Genomic DNA, 23270 nt, shown 5'->3' with positions numbered 1-23270 from the left:
AATGTACGGCTGGATTCAGTCATCGCAGGATGTGGAGAGATGGAGGAGAGACTGCTCTGCACAATGTGAGGTGGGAGCCTGGACCAGAGATTCAGGTCTGTGGTCTCACTGAGCGGCCAGTGAGCTGTGAGTTTAGAGCTTTTCTGCTGAAAAGTTGGCTCTTTACTGAAAAATAGCATTAGGAAAATATGTTTAGCATTGCTCTGAGGGGAATGTGTGCTGGGAGCGTTGTTGGCTTTCCCACTCAGTGCACCTCCTGCAGACAAGGTTGTTGCACGATACCTAGATGTTGCCTTAGACTGGATTAATGGATAAATGAAAAATGGACCAGGAGAGCCAGGTCTGCTCTCAAACCCAGCCTTTCAGCCTGCAAGGCATGGCTGTGTTGAGCTGCTCTACAGAGCCTCGCTAATTCCCTCCAAAAGCATCCACCACCACCATCCGTGGCCTACAGAGCATCTGGTGTCAGGCTGGAGGGCTGTAGCTCTGGGGTTCATTTCTCAGCTTAGGCTCCAGTAAACCCAGAAGCCCATGGAAGTCAAGCCTGGAGGGGAAGGTGTTTGATGGGAAATGGAAATGGAAGAGCACAGAAGAAGAAGAGAAAGAAATTTGATGTGTAGAGGTGGGGAGTGAACAATTCTGCTTAAGAGCCAAGAGGGATCTCAGGAAGAGTGGAGGTGGAAAGGCTCAATTACGAGGGCAAAACTGAAGGGATTTGGGACAGGAGGTGGAATGAGCATCTCAGAGGGAAATCCTGAGCGGGACTCAGAAACTAGGGGTGGAAGAGCCTCTGCTATGCACCCTGGCTGGGCTCCAGCAAGGCCAATGCAGTAGTGCTGACCCTGAGAGGCTGGTCCCAGCCCAGAAGCTCCCAGGTATGCTGGGTGCTCCAGGCTCCCTTGAGCTCACCATGGGTGACCACAATGCTCCGTGAGAATGGACACAACCCCTGTACTACAGATGGCACTCAAGGGATGGCCTTGCCAGAGAAGAACATGCTCTAAGGTCAGATGCCAGCAAGGCAGGCTGTGAGGAGCAAGCTGGCAGGTCATGCTAGTCGGCGAGGTTCACCAGGAGCAGGATTTGAAGAGGTCAAGTAGGGTGCACAGCTCCAGGGAAGGGATCAGCAGTGAGCCCAGAAGGACAGGGAGCATGAGGAGACTCCGTGGGGATCTGCACGTGCAGCAAAGGTCAATCTGGTCAAGCAGCTCTGGAGAAAGCAAAGCTGCATCTAGGAAAGGCAAGAGGGGAAATTAATGAAACCCAGCAGGGATAGCTCAGTCCCTCCAGATTTGTTCCTCAGCTGCCTGCGGGTCAGCATTGGCATGGGAGGAGCACTAGCAGAAGATGGGACAAGTGGAGGCAGGGGGCAATTGCCGCTGGGAGCAAAGTAACCCCAGAGAACAAGTCAGGCCAGGGCTGACCTTGCCTGTGGCAGAGGTACTTCTGTGTCTTGAGGAGGTTAACTGGAGGGCATGACGCTTGTCTGGCACAGTAATGCTGTGCGTTCCCTTCTTTCCAAGCTGCGTGCTGGTTTCTGAACAGGGCTGAGAGCAAGTTCCATCCTTTTGTGCCCTGAGACCCACATAACCCAGCCTTGCACGTCTACCAGGTGCCACGTTAGGAGCCTCAGGGAACAGACTCCCACAGCAAAGTGCTTACGGCCCCGTAAGAAAGTAAACAGGGAACAGCAATCCTGCTTCTCCGCAGGGTGAAATGAGGATGTGTTTTCCAAGGGCCTGCATAATCAATATCCCTATTATCAGTCTTCCAGAATAAATTGCATTTAAACTAATACAGGCTGGGGAGCTACCCATGAGCTGTCAGGAGAGAGATAAGCTGAGGACATATGTTTATTCATACTGCGTACGCTGAGAGCTGGATATTCTTTACAGCTGGCCAAATGTGGGTGAAAATATTCAGTAATCTTTTTCAGTTGTTCTGCTAAAATTTGTCAAATACCCTTAATTTTGAGTACAAATGGAGCTTTTCAAACTTACAGGGGGAGCTGGTGACTATCCCAGTAAAACATCTGGTGAAGGGAGAAGGCTCTTCCCTTTCCGCTGAGTTAATTCCTAATGTTTTGTAGAGCATCAGCAATTTAAATTGTCCTGGTGACCTCCCACCCCATACAGCGGTACAGGAATGGCACATCCAGCGTCTAATGGCTCTGTTACAGAGGAAGCATCTCACTCACAATTACTTGGGAGAAATTCAAAAATTCACTATTGTTTCTGCCTGGCTCAGCTGCTCCGTGGCTTCAGTGGAGCTTTTGTTTGTGCCTGGGCCAGCCTGCGAGTGTCCGACAGTGGCTATGAAATACATCATTGTAGCCCATGAGATGCTGCTCCAGCCATGGACAACCCAGTGTCCCCCTCCCTGGGGTGACTGCAGGGCTCAGCCACAGGGCACCACCAACCACAAAGGTGGAAATAAATTGGGTTTAGCAGCAGGATGATGGGGCTGAAGTGCATAGAGCTCCTTCTGCTCTCTGCTGCTGCTCCTTCATGGTAGACCAGCCCTTGTGTTGGTGCCACATCCCATCCCTCGCCTCAGGTCCTGGCTTGCCTGAGCACCTGCCTGATTCGCTTCATGGCAGACAGCAGTGAGATTCATCTCATTTAACTTAAGCACGTACAGCGTGGGTGTCTGTGCCTGAGCTAAGCCTTTACAGGTGGTGGAGAGACGAGGGCACTTGTAGGGCACAGCTGAGCTCATCCTAAAATGGATCATCTGAAATGAGTTGTGGCCCTTTCTCTCCTTGACTGCAAAAGGAGTCTCTGCAATCCGCTCTTCGGTAGGTGTTCACGCTGTGGATGGTTCTGTGCGGTCAGACCAGTCCTGCTTTGGCTCCGACTCATCCTTTCATGACCTCCTGTCTGGACAAGAAATCTAAATAGTAAATTCGGGTAAGAAAGCACTAAATGTGGCACAGGACAAAAGCTGCCTCCTGGAAGGCAATGGAAATGGAAATAGAAAAATATATTTTTATAGCATGATCTGAGCGAGCAATTTTGAAAAATAATAACGTAGGTACCAGGTGATTTCAGGAGATATTGAACAGTTTAGAAGAGAGTAGCTCAGCAGAGATGATGAGCAAGGCAGCACAGCAGATTTGCTTGCAAGTCAAGGTAAAAAATGTGCATTTGCAATCCCATCAAGCACTTCAGGATGGAGCATTTCCCCTTACTGCTGCCATCGGACTGTGCATTACAAACACGAGGTTGATAGTGAATGAGAGATGCCAGGCTTGATTGTCTAAGCCACACTGATCAGCTTATAGAAAATTGTTTTCTATTCCCTTTCCCTTTCCTTTTCAGCCACAAGCAAATGCAGTTTAGACAAAAGATCTCAGCTTTCAGCTGAAACGCTCTTCCTTTGGCATGGCACAGTGAGAGCCTCAGCCACGAGGGAGGCTCCTGGGCTCAGGAGTATTGCACGTAATGACCAAAATGTGTCTTAAGCTCTACCATCCCACTGGGAAGTGGCTTTCTTTCCCTTTACCTTGCTGTGCAGGTAAACACAGGCGGCAGCTGGACGAGGCTGGAACGGTTTGCCAGCAGCGATGCATTCGGGCTGGTTGGTTTAGGGCAGCCCATGTGTGCTCACACAGACATGGGTTTCAGCATCACACCTGGCAAAGGCACTGAACGAAGCAAAAAGGAGCCGAATCCGGCACTGTGGTGGTAGCAGCAAAGGTTTCTGGGTCTGGTTCGCCTCGCTGTCTGCGGTGTGCAAGGGAAAGGAGATATCTGCGACCACGCAGAGAGGGCAGGAGGCTGGGGACGGGCAGCACGGGGATGCGAGGAGACCGCACTGTCCTTCCCAAGGGAGACCCGGGTGCTTCCCAGCCCTGCCTACCCCACCTCTCCTTCTACAGTCCCCATCCACCCCCCCACCTTTGCCCAGGAGTGTGTTTTTTAGGCCCAGTCTCTTTGGAAATGGTGCAAAATGCCTTCCTCAAGTGACAGAGCCAATCTCCATCCCCCAACCTTCGTCGTATTTCCAGTGTGTGGCTTGTCGGTCCTTTCTGTCTTTATTTCAGGGAAGTGCCTACTCATGAGGAAGCTCTGGGCGACCTGATGTCAAAATGGATTTGTCTCTCTCTTTGGTGGTTTAGTTTCCCGACTTCCCCTCCTCCCCCAGGCACGCGCTGGCTCGCTGTTGGCAGAGTGCCCGTGAGCTCGGTGCCCGGAGAAGGAGCGAGGCGGGCACAGCGTCCGCTGCGAGCACGGAAAGGCTGCCCGTGGCACTCATGTTGGCCGCGATACGGGAAGTCATCAGAAAAATCATCAGCTTTTCTAATTTTCAGGACAGAGGAGATGGCTATTGGCTTATAATTGGGTCATGCATTAAAAAAAACTTCATGACCTCACTGTGAGCAACAAGACATGTGCTTGTTCTCCCCTTACATTCCTCTCCCGACCTCTCCCGGAGAAAATCCTTTTGGAGGAGAGGATGTTAATACAGATATGTTGTCTTTTACTTTCCCATCTATCTGCACTCAGAGCTGGCCCATCACCATTATGTTTGGCTGATACTTCTGTTATTACCTTTGCCAGGAAAGTGCCCATATTTGGGGAGGAAGAAGCACAAATCTAAATTTGTCTTGGGAGGAAGTTCAGTCTCTGTCCCAACTTTGAAGATGATGCTATCTTGGTAGCAAGTCAAACCAGACACTTGGAGGTAGAGCCAGCAAGGTGTATGTCTTAGGGAAAATTGATTAATAGTATAGATTTTGGTTTAGTGATTCATCCCTATTTTTGGAGACGACTCTGCCCTCCGCTGTGCTGTCCATCTCTGGCATTCCTGTTAGCTGAACAAGAATAATCCCTCCTGTGCAAGCAGTTGGCAGGCCAGCGGTGCAGCCTGACCCCTGTCACATCTGCCTTTGGGAGCCACCGTCCCCTTCACGCCCTGGAATAACGTGAGGTGAGTGGTACAGGCATCCCCTCATCCTCACACGGGCACAGGCACATTTTGGGCCACTGGGATCAGAAGGCTGCCAAGCTGCAGAGGTACCGCTGGCTCATTGCTGGGCGTATAACCCTGTGGTTACGGTGGAGGATGGAGAAATAAAGGGAGGGTTGGAGCAGGAGGTGCAGCGGTGACTAGATGCGACCTGACGAGATCATGAACAGGCCAGCAGCTCTCAGCTCAGCCCTGCCCTCCTGACTTGGCAGCCCAGACGGAGTTAGAGACTTCGGCTTGTCAGAGTGGATCTTACAATGGCTCTAAGTTACACTTGTCTCCTGGAAAAGAAAAGAATTAAAGAGATTTGCCTTTGCCCTATTTAAGAATAAACTAAAATAAACCAGCCAAGCCATTTACACTTCATTTCCCCTCCTCGCTTTGAAGCTGGGACGAGCATTTCATGCATAGAGTCATTCTGACCCACACGGCGATGTGGATAATGCTGTTGCTCATGCTCCCCTGGTCTCTCTGATGTTTATGGAAGGAGACCATGCCGGCACCCGTGCACCAGCCCTGCGTAGCAGCCAGGCCGTTGCATGGGACAAGCCTCCAGCTGCTGAGCATCTCAAAGGCAAAAACATTGAGGGTTTTGGCTGTGGCATTGGTCTTCTCTTGCTTACCAGAACAACTGGTTTTTGGATTAGTTTAGTTCTCTCTTTTGAGGATGTTTCAGCAGTAGATGCCTAATGAGAATACCTTTCCACTTAGAGTCTGCCTTTACTCCTTCTCTATCCCTATCACTAGTGGGCAGGGGATGAACAAGCCCATTTCTTGAGGTTCAATTCAGGCTTATCTTCTCTAGTTCTTTGATTTTTCTTGCCTTTTGAGCAACCAGAGAGTTTATACAGATAAGTTATATGTACTAATGTGCTTTAAAGAGGAGGAAGCACCATCCATGCCCCTGACCTGGTTCATTTCATGGGGACTGGGCACCCATTTCTCACAGCTCCCCACTCCACTGTTTCCTTCCATTCCTCTCACAGGCAGAGCCAAACCAGGACCACAGGCAGCAGCTGGGATAACCCTCAAGCCCCAGTGACTCCAGTGTCCTTTCTCTTTGCATCCATGTGCCATTCACTGGCCTCCTGACACCCCTTCAGCAACTACGGCTTCATCAGTACAAATATCTGCGTGCTCAGGCACGGCTTTGGGTTCAGGCTTTGACAGCAGCGGGTGAGATTTGCCCCCTGGCAGGACACAATATATCCCTGAGGATGGAGACCCCACAGCCAGATGTTTCCAGAAAGTGGGGTGGTCACTTCTATATGCATCCAGGATTTTCTCAAATTATTCGGCAAATGTCTCTGAGATACAGAGACACTGACGGTCAGGCACATTCAGTATGATTCAGAGCTTGTCACAAGCATTTTGCCCAGCTCTAGATCTTGGGCTGTAGCAGATGGTTTTAAAGCAGTCCCTTCCCTGAAAAACACTATGGAAGCAGATAGCATGAATTATTATTTATTTTCACTATGTGGACAGTTGATCAGTGACAGATGTTTCTAATTGCATTAAGCAAGTGGAAATAATGAGAATTAGATAGCAGATTCTCCAGGAATTTACATTTAGATTGAGTTACAATTTGCTATTAAAAAGCAAATTCAATGTAGACACATTGGTTCTTCAGCAGAAATGGGAGCCGATTATTTTTAATTATTATTTGATTATTTAAAAATGAGCTGTGTTACTGTACTTAGAAATATTTGACTCAAGGGGATGATTTAATATGTGCGCTTTATGTCTCCTGAAAAAGACATGGAACAATGAAATTGTTCATTAGCAACCATTTTCTCCACCTCCCTGTTAGGGTCATATTGAAAGGCAAATGAAGAACAAGGGCTGCCACAACCCCATCTCACAGTGCTTGTGCAAAATCTGGCCCATGTTGGGATGGCGGTGATGGGTCAGGCTCACCCAAACCCTCTGCATCCCTGACAAATTGGATTAAGTTGCACTGATGGAAGACAAGCTGCATGCCCCGCCTTAGGCACCGTGCTACGCTGAGCTTGGCAGGAATTTCAGGTTGGTTATCTCCATGCCGTGCATTGCGTGTAGCTGATGTAAAGCCAGCCGAGGCAGAGCAGAGGTGGGTGCGCAGCCTGGAGCAGGGATGGGGAGCGAGTGCGGCTTCATTTCTTCTCAGAAAGGGTCATTAGACATTGGAATGGGCTGCCCAGGGAGGTGGTGGAGTCACCATCTCTGGATGTGTTTAAGAAAAGACTGGACATGGCACTTAGTGCCATGGTCTAGTTGACGTGGTGGTGTCAGGGCAATGGTTGGACTCGATGATCCCACAGGTCTCTTCCAACCTCATTGATTCTGTGATTCGGTGTCCAGAGAGGAGCAGCATCTGCTGCCTCCAAATGACACTTATATGACCGTTATCCCCCAATTCATGCCAAGAGGAAATGAGCTGTGGTTCAAACCACTGGAGGTTTTCCTTTTGGGACTCTCTCACAGCTTTTTTTTTTATTTTATTTTATCTCCTAGATTTCAAGTTCAGCTTCAGACACAGAAATGTGTGAGTCCCCTGTCAGCAGAGAGGGGATTTATGTGCAGTGCAGATTATTGTATGTCTCTGTTAAGGGCGGAATCCAAGCTATAATATGTTTTTAACTAACTAGCTGGCTCAGCTTTTAATTATTTTTTTTCCTTTTGCCTAATGAGAGCCTTATCCAGAACTCCTTGAAGTCAGAGAGTCTGTCTATCAGCTTCAGTAGGCTTTGGATCAGATTTCAAATCACTGATTCGTTATTAATTACGCATCTGGGACTCCCTTTTCAAAGAGTTCATTGTTAAATAAGTTCACTTTTAGACATTACAGACTTGGCATTCTTGTGCATTTAATAAAAGTTTGGCAAACCAGCAAAGAGCCATAGGCCAACTTCTCCTCTGGTATTGATGGATGGATCTCTACTGAACAGCAGTGGTTTACACTAGAAGGATATAACATATCTCTCTGCTCTCATATAACAACTTTCTGTCTGAGACTAAGTCTGTGTATGAAACTTTTGCCTTTTTTGTGATTTCTCCTCGCTTTTTTTTAACTTTTCCCTACCAGCAAGAGTTCCTTTGTGGATTCCAGGCATTGTGGGGTGAAATATCTTTGCTGTCTAGTTTTCTTTCTCTTTGAAGTGATACTGGCATCTTCTAACTAGGACAAACTGCAGCCACATCTTAAGAGCCTCCTGGAAGAACAGACGGGCAGGCAAATGTTTTCCTGATCCCTATGGCAAGCGGAATGGAAAATGTCTTTCTAAAGATACACGGTCTTCCCTGTAGTCTTCGATAATCTAGTTTGAGTCCAGTCATTGAGACATTAAAGTGACCAAGAAGGTGGTCTGGAAGCTCCGTTTATGCATAGGGATAGTGTTTTCTGGGGGGAAAGGTAGAAATACAGATTTTCCTACTGAAGTCCACTCAATAGGAGGCTAAGCCCTACCTGAAAAAGCAGAATATATTATGGTGACATTTAATGGCACCCACTTTGCAGTTGAAGGCACAGGGACCAGCAACCTCTGCGGGTCTTTCTTGTGCTTCAAGCAAGGATCTCCTAAGCTGCGCTTAGCCCATCCTTTGCTTCTGCAGGGGCACCTAGACACTTGGGGAAGAGGGAATGGGACAAGTCTTTTTTTCGTCTTCTGATGCCAAATCAGAGTTTAAAATGGCTGAATGGCCCCATCTAATACCAATGTCCAAAGAGATTGTGGAGATAGATTCAGATGACAGCTGCCGTGTTTCCAAAGCTTTCACTTAATCTACAGCTGTTTAAGTTATTTGGAAAGGAAAATCAATAGAAACACAGCTTCTGCCATTTAAATAATGAAGCTCTGAGTGTTTGTCAGAAGCTGACATCCACTGAGTCATGGCATGCTTTCAATGAAAGGGATAAAAATCACCACACAGTTGTGGAAGGAACTATGAAGGAAGAGAGGATTGTGACACTAGGGCACTTGAACCCCTCAGTGGTCAAAGCTCATTCCGCACTGCAGATCAGACGTTTCTCCTGTTTTATCACAGAGATGGACAAAACCTTTCCTCTGCCCAAATTCACCTTCCTCAGTTCTTCAGAGATCACATTAAATATGATTATTCTCTTCACCCTCACATATGAAGTGCAACTCTTTCCAAAACTGCAGCCCTTCAGTATTAGAAATTATAAAGGCATTTACTCCTTGCGGTAGGAGCAAGTTTTGGAGTGGGTCACAGCCGGTGGGATGTCAGGAGAGAGAGGGAGATCTGTCACACAGGCAGTGTGACTGCTGGCCGGTCAGCAGAGCTGTCTTCAGTTCCCAGAGGGCCATCAAGATCTCCAGCATCATTTTCTGGAAGCCTTTCTGCCTCTATCAGCAGCATCGGCCAGCAGCATGACAAGGCTCTGATCTCCAGGCTGGTCCAGCTCTGGCTCTGTCACTCAAAGAAATGGGCTGGGAACAGTCTCCGATTCCCTGCCTGCACTCCTGCTTTAGGATCTGCTCCTGTCCATCTTTCCCACTGGGTTTAATGAAAGCAGGAACAGATATAGTTACTTAGTCACTTTGATCTCACTTTCTTGCACCATGCAGTGAAGAGGTGTCTGAGTAAGACACAGACAGAGGCTTTCTGGACACTGGAAGGGAGGTTCAACTCTTCCTCAGGGAAGAGGAAGGGCTCCAGCATCCCTCGAGGGCAGGCAGCCACTATTCTGTCCATGAGGGAAGCATGGTCTCAGTGCCAGCCACAGTGGAGCACATTGGCCCCTAGGTCTGCTCACAGATGTGCTTGGGCTTGGGGCACTGCAGACGAGTCCTTGTGCAAGGAGAGAGTGTTAGCTGCAGTGTAAGGTTTGGGTCAACGTCACACCGAGCCTTCTTTCTGTTCCTTGCAGTGCTGAGCAAGCTTTTAGATATTTTGAAGGACAAAGAGCTGTGCTGTCCTTGGGCTAAAGCTGACTGTGCATTTTGGCAGCATATCTCAGACCCCATAACTCCAGTTGGCTCAGCTCATGGCTAGAAGCTCCCTGTGCCATGACACTGCATGGCTCGCTTGGCCTGCTCTTGGCTCCTCTGCAATGTTCCTGAGCAGAAAATGCCCCAAATCCCACCTCTGGGACACCAAGCCTCTAGGCAGACACATAGCATTTCAGTTCAGAAACCAGACCACCTTTGGAAGTCAGTCCCAGTCCCAAACTGGTGGGTAAAGACCACTGGGGCCAGTTACAAACCTTGTCCTCAAGATTCATTCTGCAAAAAGAAAATGAGGCAGCCAAGGATTCCCTCTACCTGAAACGAAACCTCATGGGGAGAGAAGTGGCCATGACCATTTCTGGCCATTCCCCCTTCCTCCAGACTTGGAGGCACTCCTGCCTTCAAGCATGGGAAGCGGTGGAGCTGGCATCAGCATCCCTTCCTAGATCCCTTTTTTCAGCTGATCTAGTACACTTATCTTCCCCTTCCCTGCTCCCGTGTGACATTACACCAGCTGAGGGCCAAGGATCGCTCCTTTTCAGAAACCACGCTGCCTTCGTTTGCTTTCTACCCCTCCTGCTTAGAAAAATCTTCCCCAATTCTCCATAAAGTCTCCAAGCTTCTCCTTCCATGGTTCATTACATTTATTGGCTAATTCCGCTATTGCCCCAGTACACGGGTCATCACCCACATTTGTATGCGTTTACATTTTCCAATTATTTCCCTAGTAGCTGTTTGTCACTAACAGGTTTTGCCCTGCCTGACTTCTCTCCTAATCACTCTGTCTTACTTCTCCTTTATTCTTCCTGTGCGAAAAAAATATTTTTTGTTTTTTTAATAAAAGATACTCACTGTCTCATCTGGTCATTCATTTCACCCCCCTCCTTTTTAATGGGTCTGCTTTATCACCAGCACTTATTTTTACAAATATCAGGGGAAATAAGCCTTTCTTATCCCCCCATTAATTCCTATGGTGAGCAAGTATTATTTTGCTTGCTTTTCTTTCAAGCTGTAGCCAATTATCAGTACTCTCCATTGCCTCCTCCTTTATTTATGGGGGTCGCTGTGTGACAATGGTGAGCCTGCACTTAGGAAACAAGGCCTAGCATCCTCATCCCCTTCTCATCCGCCAGTGGATTGTGCCTTCAAGGGCTTTAGGAGCAGAGCCATTTGGAGGGGAGAGTGGCTGGATGCATTTGGGCTACTGGCAGTCCTGAGACATGCACCAGAATGCTCCAAGTGTTTCAGCTACACTGAGTTTGGGCATTCCTTGTGTTAGCTCAGCAAGTATCACAGGAGAAATAACTGAACATCTAGAAGTGGAGGCAGGACTTTCCTGTGCCCAGGGTTTGTCCATTGCAACTCAATCTGCTGCTTGAAGTGCCCCATCCCTGTACCTCTTCTGTTGACACAGATGACTGCTAGAAGTGGTGACTGCCGTGGCTGATGGAGGGGACCAACCCAGAGGACCCAGGCAGCTTCCTTGCTGTGTCCCAAGGCATGCTGGACACATAAACCTTTGCTTCTTAGGGACACACACACAGTCAGTTGGTTGGCTCCATATATAGGCTCTGAATGTATGGACTCATTAGGGAAGACTGCAGATAGTGCTTAATATCAGTAGCTGAAGGTGAGGGGGAGTTCCTATCCTTTCGTAGATGACAAGTGGTTGACAAGTCGGCCTCTTCTCCCAGGCAACTAGCGATAGGACAAGAGGACATAGCCTCAGGCTTCGCCAGGGGAGGTTCAGGTTGGACATTAGGAAGAATTTCTTCTCAGAAAGGGTCATTAGACATTGGAAGGGGCTGCCCAGGGAGGTGGTGGAGTCACCATCTCTGGATGTGTTTAAGAAAAGACTGGACATGGCACTTAGTGCCATGGTCTAGTTGACAGGGTGGTGTCAGGGCAATGGTTGGACGCGATGATCCCAGAGGTCTCTTCCAACCTGATTGATTCTGTGATTTTGTGACTTTCTCCATTCCATGTGAAATAAAATAACCACGATTATATCACAAGCCTAATCCTTGATTATATTCAGCATCTTCTGCTGGCTCAATAAGCAAAGACTCCATTGGGGGCTCACCAAGAGCAGAAGGGATCCTCTCTCTTGCAGGACAAGGTGTGTTAGACCCTGCCCCATGGCCCAGGAGAGTCACGGGCAGGTCCTAGCCATCACTCTGGTGAACTCGGGGGCCACACTCACACAAAGCAGATTAGAGGCCAGACCACCAGTGGGGATGTAAGTGAAGTAGCACTGATTTACTGTGCCTTGGGAGCTGCACCTACACAATGCATCATTCTTTTATTCGGCTTCAAGGTTAAAGCAGTTTGCTTCGCTACGCCATTTCGTGCAATCTCTGACCACTCGGCTCCCCGCAGCATCTGAGCTTTGCCACCAGGCATTAAGCAATGCAACCAACATCTGTCAAGCGAGGTTCAGCCTCTCTCTCCTGACCTTCCCAGGGGAAGAATTGTCCATCTGATGTGTGGTATTTTCATAGCATGCTTTACATTTAAGTGTGTTAAGCCAGAAGCTTCAAAACATTGTGGTATGTTCTTAATATAGCAACTGTATACGTACAGATAATTAAATTGATGAAAGCATCCACGAAGACCAACATGCTTCAACTCCAAGCTCTTTAGGGGAGGGAGTACCTAATGTTGCTGTATGTATGGAGAATCTAACAGTGGAATCAGCTCTCTTGACCACATCCCTAGGTGTAAGCATGGATAAAGAAGATGAATGCACAAAAGCCTGTGCTCTCATTATGCTTCTGAAGGCATCCCCTTTCCCCAGTCTCAGCACATGAGGATGCAGCTCTCATTAAGTTTAATTAGTTTCCCTGTACTCAAAAATTGTGTGGAGGATAAAACAGGAATATCTAATTCTATGCATCAGACCTAACACTATTATTGGTTTTATTTACTTTTATTGCCGTTAGATTTGCTAAAATCTGAACTAGCTTATCACGATTCATAAGATGGTCATGTAGGTTTTGCATGGCTTTTTTTTAATTATTTTAATGTGTTTAGAAAATGTGCTACAAAAATAAGCATTCACTTAGCTTATTAAATACTTTCAGCAAGGAAGAAGTGACTTTGAGTCAGGATGGAAATAAATATCCTTTTTCAGGAGAGATTTTTAAAAAGCAAATAGAACATAAGAATGCAGCTAAGCTAGTATGCCTTGGGAAATGATTTTTCCTTTTTCACATCAGCAATAAGAGATCAAGAGCATTTCCAAGCACCAATTTCCGTAGGCTGGATGAAGGGAGATGGACGTTTCTACAGTTGATTTGAAACTGGATGAACTAGAGTGCTTCAGAGGTTTACAGTCGAAAAGATAAATGGATTGTGTGAGCTGTCCAATTTCATTATGTGCCCCAGCCAAACTCTTTCTTTAATGTTTGATAGAATTATGATCAAATATTTCAAAATAAAAATGCTGACCTCTGTAGAAATTGTTGTTGACCTTGTCAAGGTAGCTTTAATGCTTAAAAAAGAATACCAACAATCTCTCAGTGATATAAAACTTCAACAGATGCTACCAAATCAAAATATATATAGAAGGCAGCTGGTTATTCACACTGACCGAGCTCTTATCAAACCCTGTTGTCGGCTGAGTGTGAAATGGATTCCTGCCACAGAAACTTGGCTCTGAAGCTTGCTTCATGTTCAAAGTTTGATTTGCCACATGTGATACAGTCGGATGATTTAAAACACAATTGACTTTCTTGCAGCAGTTGACTACCCTTTTTCAAAATTATACGGATCTCCAGAAACTGAAAGGCAAGTACACATGAAGACCCAAAATACTTTAAGCCAAACATTTATGATACAGATTATCTGCATAAATTCGTCATGTTGGAAGCGCTTTCTTAAACTAAGCCATATAACTTTCAACCCAGCATGCCGCAAAGAATGTCATATCCATATCTGTTTTTCCTTTGCTTTAAGGCAAGGGTTTGAATCAAAGCCCTGTACACAAACCCTCTTAACTCTGCAGCATGTGCGATTTGCATCTTGAGCTGCTTCAGTTTGTATTAATTTAGCAGCAATCACCAATTGGAGAGCTCCATCTAATGTGGTCTCTGTATCCATCACTGCTGTATGTCATGTGCAAAGAAAGGTGAAATATCCTCTGCAGACTCCAGTTCTGTGATAAAAGCATGAGATATGCTTAGTCCCACTGATATCTTTGCTTGCTTAAATTGATTACAGATAACTGCAATGAAATCCAAAATTCAGCCAGTGTCTCTGTTAGCATCTCTGTTGCAGGGGCAACTTCCACAGGTTAAATGCTTTTGTGTGGCAAAGAGAAACTTTTTTGACTCTTTGCAAGGATGATTTTGTCTGTACTAGTAGAAGAAGAGAGATATCAGAGAAAGAGACCTTATATCAGCCTTCCAGTACCTGAAGGGGGCCTACAGGAAAGTTGGAGAGGGACTTTTTGCAAGGACATGTAGTCATAGGACAAGGGGGAACGGTTTTAAACTGAAAGAGGGGAGATTTAGATTAGATATTAGGAAGAAATTCTTGACTGTGAGGGTGGTGAGACACTGGCCCAGGTTGCCCAGAGAAGCTGTGGATGCCCCCTCCCTGGCAGTGTTCAAAGACAGATTGGACGAGGCTTTGAGCAACCTGGTCTAGTGGAAGGTGTCCCTGCCCATGGCAGGGAGGTTGGAACTAGATGGTCTTTAAGGTCCCTTCCAACCCAAACCATTCTGTGATTCTATGATAAGAAACAAGTCAGAAGTTTGTCAGTGGCTCATGGGCTCTGCTGGCATCCAGCTGGCTAAACTCTTCCCCTTGAATGAGGTAGATGGATCTATACCAACATCTAGAAGTGGTTCCTGGCCGAAGCTATCCCCCAAATGGTGCTCAGGCATTGTCTGGGAGAATGTTAGCTGACAGAAGCCAGCACTGTGTAAATGGTGCTGCAGTCTGGAGATCAGCCAAGTCCATGCTATGACCCTTTTCAGGTTACTAGTACTGATATAGCCAGTGCTGCTAAACTGTGGGGATCCAAGTGCCAAATATGTCCAGTCACAGTTATATGGATATTGGGTGAACTGGGAGATGCTTAAGTCACTGTGACCTTGAAAATAGTATTTTGCTTTGAAGCACAGATGCTTCTGTCTTCTGCTTATGTGAAACCGATGATCTTCAACCAAGGCAAAGTCCTTTTGCATATGGGTATCTTCCTTCTGCTCTGCTGATCAATTGCCCATAGTCTTCTCATTTATACATGGAAATCCCATAGATGTTTCATGCAGAAGGAGATGTGAAACTATTGAATAGATCATTAATATGCCCAAGACATTGAGAATTATTTGAAGGGCTAGTGAATCTAGCCATCATAGCTGGGAATGTTTTTTTTCAGCTATGTGGGAACTGGCAGTGTTTAAGGCCAGGTTAGATGAGGCTCTGAGCAACCTGGTCTAGAGGCAAGGTGTCCCTGCCTGTGGCAGGGGGGTTGGAACTAGATAATCTTTAAGGTCCCTTCCAACCCAAACCGTTCTATGATTCTATGAATTTGCTTGGAAGTCAGTTGTCTGCGTTCACATAAGTGGGTAGCTTTTTTTTCTGAGTTTGCGTCTCATAAATTTGCTCTAAATTCCCTGAAAGCCCCAAAAAATCTCAGTCAAAACTGTCAAATTTGGGATGGATTTTCATTAAAGCCATACTAATCCACAGAATGCAGCTCCGGACAATACTATAAAACCTCCCATGGAGTTCAGCGTAGTCTCCTGAAAACACAGTATTTGCTAGAGTAAACACACAGAAAAGCAAGCAGCCAGCCAGTCTTCAGAGGCGTCTTGTAAAGGGCAAAACAGATTTTTGGGAGAAACCCAAAGAAAGATAACAGAGGGAGGATCTGTTCCCTGCAGCCACACAAAAACAAACCTACAAAGTTTAAAAAAAGAATAAAAGTTGCATGCGCAAATTGACTCGGGGCAACTTTTTAACTTGCTTCAGTGATGTTTCATGGCTGATCAGCTGAGCCGGCAGTGACCTTGGCAGTGTTACAAAAGCAATTTTTACATCAGTCAGCATAAGGAATTCCACACTTCCTATCAAATCCCTCCTAAAAAGATGCTTGCTTGCCCTTGCAATCTGGGTTTGCTTCTGTGGTTGGTCAGATCTTCTTACTTGGTTCATGCTCCTGGGCACTATTCAGTGGGAAAGGGCTCGAGAGTGGCTGCATATGAGGTTACCCTACACGATCTCTTTTACTGCCCAGAAGGATTACCCAGGGGGAATGTCAGGATTTTGACCACTTGCCTTTGATTCTCAGGCCCCTGGAAATCCCGTGCAAAGGGCTGCTTGTGCATGCACAGATCGGTGCTCTGGCACATGGGAGGTACATTGGGAGACAGTGGGTGTAGCATAGATGCTCCGTGAAGGTGATGTGCATCTAGCCAGCATGTCCAGACTGCACAGTGCAGAGATGCAGACTCTTGGGGGATCCCAGGTAGAACTACCTCCCAGTGTGCTGTTCCTGCTGGCACCCCAATAGCCAGGGCAGACCAGGACACCAGTCTGAATGCCAGGCACAGCACCCTCTCCCTCTCCCCAACCCTGCAGGATACAGCGATGCAGATTCCCACATGGGATGTAGTTCTCTAAGCAGCCACCAATCTTGTGCTTCTCACTACAAGAAAGACATTGAGGTGCTGGAGCGAGTCCAGAGAATGGCAACGAAGCTGGTGAAGGGTCTGGAGCACAAGTCTTATGAGGAGCAGCTGAGGGAACTGGGGTTGTTTAGTCTGGGGAAAAGGAGGCTGAAGGGAGACCTTATCGCTCTCTACAACTACCTGAAAGGAGGTTGTAGCGAGGCGGGTGTCACTCTCTTCTCCCAAGTAACAAATGACAGGACAAGAGGAAATGGCTTCAAGTTGCACCAGGGGAGGTTTAGATTGGATATCAGGAAAAATTTCTTCACTGAAAGGGTTATCAAGCATTGGAACAGGCTGCCCAGGGAAGTGGTGGAGTCACCATCCCTAGAGGCATTTAAAAGACGAGTAGATGTGGTGCTTAGGGACATGGTTTAGTGCTGGACTCGGTAGTGCTGGGTTAACAGTTGAACTCGATGATCTTAAAGGTCCTTTCCAACCAATACGATTCTCTGATTCTATAAGTCTACGGATGAAAAAACACATGTGCACAAAGCAGGGGCTAGTCACAAAACTCAGCTCATCCGTCTTCCATCCTCAGCCCATCAGCTGGCTGTCTCAGCTGTATGTGGGGACATTGGCTGCTTCCAGCAGAGACGGAGAGGAGAAGGAGCAGGCAGAGGGCTAAGGGAGGAGAGAGGGAAGCACTGAGGCTTTTGTCATGCATGAGAGAAAGGTCTGAGCATGGAGCAGCGAAGACAGGCAGTTTTCCCATCCCAGCACCAGTAGCAGCTGGCTGGTCTCTTTGGATGCAGTCACCTGAAAATGCAGTTGGAGTCACGGGATGATATAGAAGACAACAGAGAGGAATGGGGTCACTGGGCATCGATGCAGACCCCATCTGAATGGGGGAAGAGAGCAGCTGCCTCTACATCAGGCAAGAAGGGGAGGAGGGTTGCTACAGACCCTAAAGTATCTTTTTCCTCCCACCAACTGTTTCTCATTTTGGCTTTGACTTGAATTTGTCATGCAGATCTGGCCAACTCATGCTCTCTACTTTCTCTGACTACAAAAATATTTAAGCAGATTCACACTGCTAATATGTGGGGGAATTAGAGAGTGTCAGCAATGGCTTCTGACTTAAGATATTGAGTGTCAGGTATTAGCTGAACCCAGAAATGCAACTATCTGTGAATATTTCTAAGGCAACTTGTCAGTAGGGTGTTTCTAATCCTTTTACCAAACAGACTTTTTTAAAAACTTGGGGATTTTTTTGGTCTTTGTCCCTCTGACCCGAATAAATCTGAATTCCCACAACTTGCGGGTGTTGACTTTCCAAGAAAAATGTTAATGGCACCCTGTCACCACCCTCCACGTTCCCGAGGAGGCTGCTGGAGGCAAGTTGTCTCATTTTCCTATGCAAATGAAGCAAAGAGTTTTTAGAGCCAACCGCTGGCTCTGGGAAAGAGGTGCTGCGTGTGCCAGCGCGAGCCACGCTCCCACCATCGGTCCCCGACACTGATGGAGTTCAGCTGTTCCGTGATAAAAAATAAGGTGTTCCCTCACCAGGCATCTTGCATTTCAATGAATAATTTCTCACCCAGCTACATCCCAGCCTGCTTTGATTACGTGCACTCCATATATTGACACAGTAACGCGGAGCTGAGGAATGGCTGATCAATCCCATGAGGGGAATTGCAAAGCTGACACCTCTAAGGCCCCAAGCCTTCAGCCTGAGCAGCTTTGTACAGTGTTATTTCGCTGTATTTGGATGGGATGATTGCTGAAAGGGCCGTTGTTTGGTATTTACATAACATTACTATGGAGTGACTTTGGATTTTTCTTTTCTTCAAAGTGCATAGAATGTGTTAAACAATGGGGTGACGGAGGTGTTGGCAGAGCCGATTTGACAAGAGAATTGTGTGTGAGTGACAGTTCAATGGCCCCTGGATGAGAGATTTTGGTGTTTCATGCACGAGGAAGCAGGGGCGGGTGGGAGTTACGGTCCGTAACTGTCACGGGGTAATGTACTGCCTAGTGCATACGGGTATACGCGTGCTGCTGGCCTTCAGCAGATAAGGCTGCTGGCCGCTGAACAACCCACGCCTCGAGAAACAGAGTGGGAGTACAAAGGGCCTATATGGGCATCTTTACTGCCCGTATCTCCGTGGTGTTGGGGCAGAGCTTTGGGGCTGATGATCTAGTTCAGCGGGGGCACCCGGAGTTTGCTTGATTAGCAAATGATAATAGTTGGTGGAGGGGAAGAACTGTGTGCAAATCACTGTTTTGCACTTTTATTTCCTTCTGATTGCACTGCACAAGGCTTGAGATGGGCGAGAGCGGCTGCCGGCTGACGAGGGAGTGTTGTGCTCTGCCTGGTGGGACCGCACTGGGCACGGCCGAGGCAGAAGTTACATTGTATTCATGCAAACCACTTTTTCCACCTCACCTCTCCCACTGACGGACTGGCCACACCGCACACGCACACCCCCCAGACTACATTTCAACTCGGGCCACCAGAGAGATGTTTTTCAAATGTCCAACCTTTGAACGTTTAGCAAAATTGGACCGAGTCAGCAAGACTCGAGAGGCTGGTTTGAACTAGACACACTTCACAGTCCATCCTGCAAAAACCAAACCTGCTCAGGAACTCGCCAGACAGCATCTGCTCTGTCTACACTCATAAATAAAATAGGTCATGGTTCTCTGGCTGGGCTGCAAGCCACATGGCACAGCCCGGCTTGTGTTATCTTCATTAATGATTTGGATGTAGGACATAGGAATTGAAGGACTACTATTCAAATTCACCAATGACACTAAATTGGGAGGAGCTGTTGACACCCCCAACGGCAGAGAGGCCGTGCAGAGAGAACTAGATAAATTAGAAAGGTGGGCGATCACTAACCGCCTGAAGGTTAACAAGGGAAAGTGCCGTATTTTGCACCTGGGACATGGCAACCCTGGATGTACATACAGACTGGGGAACAAGAGGCTGGAGAGCAGCCCTGCGGAAAGGGATCTGGGGGTTCTGGTCGACTGCAAGTTGAACATGAGCCAACAGTGTGCTCTGGCAGCCCAGAGGGCCAACCGTGTCCTGGGGTGCATCAAGCATAGCATTGCTAGCCAGTCGAAGGAGGGGATTGTCCCGCTCTACTCTGCACCGGTGCGGCCTCACCTTGAGTACTGTGTGCAGTTTTGGGTGCCAGTGTATAAAAAGGATATGAAGATACTGGAGAGTGTCCAGAGGAGAGCCACAAAGATGGTGAAGGGTTTAGAGGGGAAGCCGTACGAGGAGCGGCTGAAGTCACTAGGTCTGTTCAGCTTGGAGAAGAGAAGACTGAGGGGAGACCTCCCTGTGGTCTAAAACTTCCTCACAAGGGGAAGCGGAGGAGTAGGCGCTGTCCTCTTCACCCTGGCGACCAGTGACAGAACTCGAGGGAATGGCATGAAGATGTGCCAGGGGAGGTTTAGGATGGATATTAGGAAAAGGTTCTTCACACACAGAGGGTGGTGGAGCACTGGAACTGGCTCCCCAAGGAAGCAATCATGGCACCAAGCCTAACAGCATTCAAGAAGCATTTGGACAATGCCCTCAGATACATGGTGTGAATTCTGGGGTTGTCCTACGCTGGGACAGGAGTTGGACTCGATGGTCCTTGTGGGTTCCTTCCAACTCAGGACATTCTATGATTCCTAGGGGTAAACTCCCTCTCTCCCCCAAACAAGGTGACCATCTGTGGGACTGTGTCTGGTCTGGGCTATGTCCTGGTGGCTTTGGCTTGGAGGATGCCAATGGACCAGGCTGCACCAGCACTGTGCTCACAGTTAAATAGCAATGATTTGAGACAGCCCTGGACCCTGTGCCTGACCACAGCTGGGTCATCAGCACAAAATCAGTGCAGGCTGGGCACCGGTACCACAGACAGTCTTTAGCGTTGCAGCACTTGGCGTAGCAGCACTTGGCGTAGCAGTGTCTCATCTCTATGTTCTTGTGATGTATCTCGTTGCAAGCCCCTCCAGCAAGGAGACAGTGGATGGTAGTGGTCTTTTTTAATCTAATGAAACGAGGCATTACCAAGTGTGATCTAGGTACCTGGTTCCCACGGTTCAGCATGTCTCTGTGCTGGATGGATTTGGGCAGCGTGCGTCCATCCATATGTTGAAACTATGCATTTCCCAGAAACCTCCTGCCATGGAAAATTAGAGAAAAGCTACGAAATGGGGGAAGGGAAATAGGTAGGCTTGTTTGACAGTTAATAAAACAATAAACTATACTTTGTGTGTGCCTGCGTTTCTAGGGATGTACCAGCAGCTGCTAATACCATGTCATCTGGTTTTTATTCATGGCACTGCTGGACTGTGGATAGATAATCTCTCTCTGTAACTCACTCATTTCTAAGCATAATGGGAAGCTGTCACTGAGAAACACACTTCTCTGCCAAAAGTGGGCAGCCTGTCTTTCCACTGGGGAAACACATGACTCTCGAGTTCCTCAGGCTGCTCAAATACCAGTAACATTGTCTTTTAATTATATTGAATATTTAATACTGGAATGCTCATGTTTCTGCCATATTTTCCATGATGACTGACAGAATGACCTGCTCAAGCTACAGAGAAATCCTTGCACTTCTCTGATTTTCCTGGTTGAGACAGGCAGATGTTTACTCCCCAGGCACTGACCCAGCTGAGGTGCCCGTGACTCGGTGAGATGAGCTCCCAGTTGCACCCATGGTGGCACTTGGGCTACCTGGTTTGCACCCCCCAAGGAGAACCTCCTGAGATGGCAGCACTTCCCTCTCAGGGCAGGATTTGGCCCAAGTCAGGCTAGATATTTACAGTGTTGATCCTCAGCTGAGTCAATCACGAAACTCTCCTGGAGAGAAACAGGTATTTGTAGGACTTTGGGCCTGGTTTAGGATGAGATGAGTTGCCCCTAGAAGCTTCACCCAGGCTACAAGGTGATTCTTCTCCCCAGAAGCCCTCTTCCTCCTCCTCCTATCCTGCGGCCAACAAGTGCCCACGATGCAGCAGTATCGTCACTGAACCCGTGTGACGATGACCATGTCTAGTGTTAGGAGGCACCGAAATGAGTTTTACATGTCACCTTGTGTAGCAAAGACTTGCTCTGCATCACCTGCATCTCACCTCCTCCTTATCATAGAATCATAGAATCATAGAATGGTTTGGGTTGGAAGGGACCTTAAACATCATCTAGTTCCAACCCCCCTGCCATGGACAGGGACACCTTCCGCTAGACCAGGTTGCTCAAAGCCTCGTCCAATCTGTCTTTGAACACTGCCAGGGAGGGGGCATCCACAGCTTCTCTGGGCAACCTGGGCCAGTGTCTCACCATCCTCACAGTCAAGAATTTCTTCCTAATATCTAATCTAAATCTCCCCTCTTTCAGTTTAAAACCATTCCCCCTCATCCTATCACTACATGCCCTTGTAAAAAGTCCCTCTCCAGCTTTCCTGTAGGCCCCCTTCAGGTACTGGAAGGCTGCTAGAAGGTCTCCCTGGAGCCTTCTCTTCTCCAGGCTGAAGAGCCCCAACTCTCTCAGCCTGTCTCCATAGGAGATGTGCTCCAGCCCTCTGATCATCTTTGTGGCCTCCTCTGGACTCATTCCAACAGCTCCACGTCATTCTTATGTTGGGGGCCCCAGAGCTGGACACAGTACTGCAGGTGGGGTCTCATGAGAGCGGAGCAGAGGGGCAGAATCCCCTCCCTCGACCTGCTGGCCACTCTGCTTGTGATGCAGCCCAGGATACAGTTGGCTTTGTGGGCTGCAAGCACACACTGTCAGCTCATGTTGAGCTTCTCATCAACAATCACCCCAAGTCCTTCTCTTCAGGGCTGCTCTCAATCCATTCTCTGCCCAGCCTGTATGTGTTCTTGGGATTGCCCCGACCCACATGCAGGACCTTGCACTTGGCCTTGTTGAACTTCATGTGGTTTGCACAGGCCCAGCTCTCAAGCTTGTCAAGGTCCCTCTTTTCTTCTCTCCAGTGCTGAGAAGGTCTCCTGCGAGCAGATCCCAGCCTGCTCCCCCAGTGGGTTCAGCAGCCCGTGTTAGTGGGCTCACACTAATGAGAACTCATCCAATAAATACATGGAAGAGCTGTGACACTCAGGTTTTTTTGACATTGAATCAGTACGACCCATCCCTTGTGCAGCCTCCATCTCCCCTTCCCTAGGAGCTCTGCTGTGCTGTTATTCAGGGAAGTTGTCTTCACATCTAATTGGGAAGGGACACCTGTCTAGAGTGCACCTCTATGTAGTGTCTCTGTATAGAGATAAGCGCAGTGCATGGAAGAGGGACTCATCCCCTGTGGTTAATTTGTCAGTGCTGAATGCTCCTTAAAACAGAGCCAAGGAGATAAAGACAGAGCTCGGGCATTGCAAGCACTGAAGTTGTCTTGGCGTGGTTCTCTCTAGCACAGGCCGTGCCTGCAGCCCAGGGGAATGGGGGGCTCTTTGAGCAACGAGGAAATGCAGGGAGGCAGCCCTGGGAGCCTCAGCCAGCTGTGTCCCATATGTACCCTCTTGCACTGTCTTCAGTGCCTTTTCAGAAGGTTTCTTGGTGCAAGTTTAAACCACAGAGCTGCTATTGAGGCTCGGTCCTTTCCCTGCCACCTCCCAACACCACTAATAAAGCTCTCCCTTTCCTCTAAGTCATTATTTGAACAAACTTAAGTTGTTTTGGAGGAGAGGGAGGGAATGAGTTCACTGCTTC

At 47.8% G+C, this 23270-nt stretch overlaps 1 protein-coding gene across 4 annotated transcripts in view; it reads left to right on the top strand.

The window, feature by feature from the left end:
• The window catches only part of FRMD4A (FERM domain containing 4A), a 200609-nt gene that overhangs the window by 65355 nt on the left and 111984 nt on the right, over nt 1-23270 (top strand). The gene's annotated exons all lie outside the window — the stretch shown is intronic.

This window comes from Nyctibius grandis, chromosome 5 (assembly GCF_013368605.1).
Source record: "Nyctibius grandis isolate bNycGra1 chromosome 5, bNycGra1.pri, whole genome shotgun sequence".
In the NCBI taxonomy this organism is placed as follows: domain Eukaryota; kingdom Metazoa; phylum Chordata; class Aves; order Nyctibiiformes; family Nyctibiidae; genus Nyctibius; species Nyctibius grandis.
The sequence above is the reverse complement of the archived record's forward strand: the minus strand, read 5'-3'. Positions and strand labels throughout refer to the sequence as shown.